At 54.6% G+C, this 3600-nt stretch overlaps 1 protein-coding gene across 2 annotated transcripts in view; it reads left to right on the top strand.

Annotated features, from left to right (window-relative positions):
• The first annotated feature begins 990 nt into the window (after positions 1-990).
• Positions 991-3600, top strand: part of TLR5 (toll like receptor 5) — a 39914-nt gene continuing 37304 nt past the window's right edge. For both annotated transcript variants that reach the window (XR_002103616.1, XR_002103615.1), the window contains exons 1-2: positions 991-1174; positions 2239-2312. The gene's annotated coding sequence lies outside the window, so the exon portion shown is untranslated. The remainder of the gene's footprint in view (positions 1175-2238; positions 2313-3600) is intronic.

Here is a 3600-nt window from a genome sequence, read left to right as displayed (position 1 = left end):
GGCACCTTTCTGTGCTATAACACTTCTTCCAGCTGAACCAAGCTGGAACATCACTGTTACATGCACATTACTGATTTTAACTGTCTTGGAGCTAAAATGTTTTATAAGCATAGGTAGACCCATTGAAATCGGTCACGGGGCCCCAGTTCTTCCAGCTTGTGCCTGCAGCAGACTGACAGGTAGCAGGGCTACTCTCTGCACGGAGGTAAAAAAAAATCGGATGAAAACAATAGAAGACACCGAAGACCCAAACTAGATTAAAAGAGAACAACACTTTGCACTTTGGACTCTCATGACAGCCTTGGCTGGGATGCTATAGCTGGGGCTGGTCTTTTCCTGTTTTTTTTTAAGGAAAAATTTTCCTGTTCCAAGTCAAATCAGCCAAATTAATTCCAAATCCATGAGTCATTCAAGAACAAAATATGACCCTACTACTGGCAAACATCCTCCACCCGCACCTAGGGCTTCAGATGCTTCCAAATCCTTTGGTGGGCATCTCATGTGCAGGCCGGAGCCTGGAGGCATGGGGTTCAGATGCCCCCCAAGCAGTGCCAACACATGGGGGATGCACTTGAACCCCCTGAGAGCCGGTGCACCCCCTGATGGGATGCGCTCACTGCTTCGGCGGCGGGGGGCAGGCAGGAGCGTGGGTGTCCCCCCTGTGAGCGCCAGCCGAGGAGTGGGAGCACTGGATGTAGTGCTGTGGCCACTTCTGGGAGCACTGCGGCTGCTTCCCAGTCAGTGTGATTGGCCACGGGGGACCTTTCTGCCCCCTGGTCGGTAAGATTGGCCGTGGGGGGGATGACTGGCTGCTGGGGGGGCACGTGCCCCCCCTCCACTAAGGTGGCAGCGGCCAGGCATGCCCCAAAGTTTCACTTCCCTCAGCCGTATGCCTGCAGGAGCAAGCTAGAGAGGAGTCTCCCATTTCCATAAAGTCGGCATATAGCCAAGCTCTTCTCACTGGAAGTGAAAGTGGGAGGCTCCCAAGAACGTGGTTTTCCCGTACTAGTTGTTGGTCCGCACTGGTGCTGCTGGGAGCAGGCGGGTGGACTTGACGCCGGCCTGAGCCCCCTTCCAGCCCTCTGTGCCGGGGCTCTCCGGGGACCGGCAAGTCGCGGCAGCCACGGCGTGCCCTGGAGGGGGCGCGCCGGCGGGCCATCTCCTCAGGACGCCGGTGAGCAGCCACTTGAAGGGGGGCGCGCGTGAGGAAGGCTGGGCTGGGCGGGGCTAGGGCGCTGCAGCCCGCTCTGCCCTCCTCCGGCACGGAGCGGAGCCCAGGCCTGGCCCGGCTGCAGGTAGGGGGGCGCTGAGGCGGGCGGTCGCAGCGGTCCCGCGCGGGCTGCAGGCAGCGGGCACTGGTGCAGACGCGGCGGCAGGGGGGGCAACCCCGCGCCCCGCTCTGCCCTTCTCGGCGCGGGCAGCCTGCGGGCGGGGAGCGGATCCAGCGGGGAGCACGAGGCAGGGAGCAGCAAAAAAAAGCTGAGCAGCACATCTGGCAGGGACCAGAAAGCAGAGCTGGCAGGAGCACAGGGCGGGAAGCAGAGCTGGCAGGGAGCAGAGAGCAGAGCAGGCAGAGGAAAAGGATCCCAGTGGCATTCGAGGAGGGGGAGGCGCTAACCTGTAGCACACCTGCCAAAAAAGGCTGGCCCTCCGCGGTCCAGGTGATGCCCTAACCACTAGGATAGGAGCTGTCCTCCCTCCCTTGAACAAGCCAAATTCCTTTCTACAAAGCGAGTTCCCATCCCGGGATGGTGTACAGCTTGGTGGTTAAGGAGCGTAATGGGACATGAAGGCCAGAAGCCCTTGGCACCAAGGAGGGGATTTGACATGGGATGCCCACACCCTGGGTGACTGGCCTCCATTCTCACCGTTGAGCTGGTGTATAAGAGAAGGGGTATAGGGCTAGGATGAGGCCGTTACCAGCTCTTGCCTAGTCCCTAGTCATGTTTCAGAAGAAGAGTATGACTGCTGCTCCATTGTTGAAAGAAAGGTTGTAGGCACCTACTTTCCAGGAGTTCTGGCCTGTGAGTGCTAAGGATTAGACGTGCCTCCCAGCAGCCCCAAGGCCTGCAAGTGCTGGGAAAGTGAAGATCTGAGCTGGAGCCCTAGCACTGGCTTTTCCCTGGGGGAAATACTTCTTGGACAGCTCTCCACTGCACGGGTGTTTGTGCACTGAGGTTCTTGACCCTTCCCATATAGTATGTGAGGAGTGTAATTCAGGATTTTGTATTCCACCAGTTACAGTTCACTTCCAGCACCAGCCCACTCCCTCTTTGAAGCTCATCCTAAATGGCCTGCCCAAGGACGTTCAGGTGAGTGTCCCAAAGCTGGAATTCAAACTGGTCCTCTTGCGTCCTGATGCCTGTATCACTAAGCTGTTGGGGAAGCACCATGGCCACATGGGCGGGCTGGCAGGGGAAACATCATGTATCTGGGTCAAGAAGGCAGTTTTCCTGAAGTGTTCCTGAGGATAACTGTTCTTCTGGCGTGGTTTACTACCCGCTGAGGTGTTGAGGCTTAAAGACCACTTAATGGAAATGTGAGGCTCCTCCCTAGCTTGCTCCTGTGGCCATATGACGGAGGGCAGGCGAAACTTGGGCATTTGAACCCCAAGACTTCAGGCTTGGGCCTGAGTGTAGGATACCTGCCAAAAGACTTTGGAAATATCTGAAGCCCCTGGCAGGGGTGGAAGATGTTTGTCAGTTTTAGGGCTACTTATGGTTTTGGACTGACTCATGATTTGGACTTGATTTGGCTGATTTGGCTTGGAGCATGAAAATTTCTTTAAAAAAAAAGTCCATTGCTCTGAGTTGGGGTCTCTGTTGCTCCTGCCCTCAGTCCATGAGGCTATGTTGTTTTTTTCGCTTTTACTATTTATTCATCCCATTATTAATCCACTAAGTAAAGCCAATGGACATACATGACTTCACAGGCCTAGCTGAGGCTGGTATGGCAAACACATCATAAACACTTCTGGGCAAATCCTGTTTCATTTTTATGTACCTAAGTACTACTTATGTGTCCAAATGTTGCTGTGTAAGTGCCATTTTTGTCACTTATGCAGATTTGAGATTCTCTTTCTGTCTGCATAGCTACATTTGCTCATCTGAGGAAGTTCAGACAGCTCCATTGCCACATACGCTCTGCCACTGTAGACACTTAACTTCATGCAAGTCCTCAGAAATGTGCTTGCAAAAATGTCACAATTAGTGACTGCTTGACACTAGAATAGGAGCCCTCCACCTTTTATCCCTATATAACCTAATAACCAGGGCAGTGGCCCAGGGAGCAGGAGACCCCCCCAGGCTCTAGGCTCCCCACTAGAGAGGGTTTTGAATAGGTCTGTGCAAAGCGGCTAGTATTCACTTCAGATTCAGCCGATTCAGGGGACAATGATTTGATTCATTGATCTGAATCACAGTCCCGAATCAATTTGGCCAGATCTCTGAATCAGCCAGGCCCATCACCCCCAGCCCGGCAATGGCAGCATAGGGCAGTGGGGAGGCCACAGGGATAACCCCTCTTGCCTGGCAGCATCTGGTGAGCACCAGGGCCTTTTTATAAAGGGCCAGGAGCTGGCGCAGGTGGGGAACCATGGGG

Source organism: Crocodylus porosus, unplaced genomic scaffold (genome assembly GCF_001723895.1).
Source record: "Crocodylus porosus isolate Cpor-Errol unplaced genomic scaffold, CroPor_comp1, whole genome shotgun sequence".
NCBI lineage: Eukaryota > Metazoa > Chordata > Crocodylia > Crocodylidae > Crocodylus > Crocodylus porosus.
This window is presented reverse-complemented; position numbering and strand designations above follow the sequence as displayed.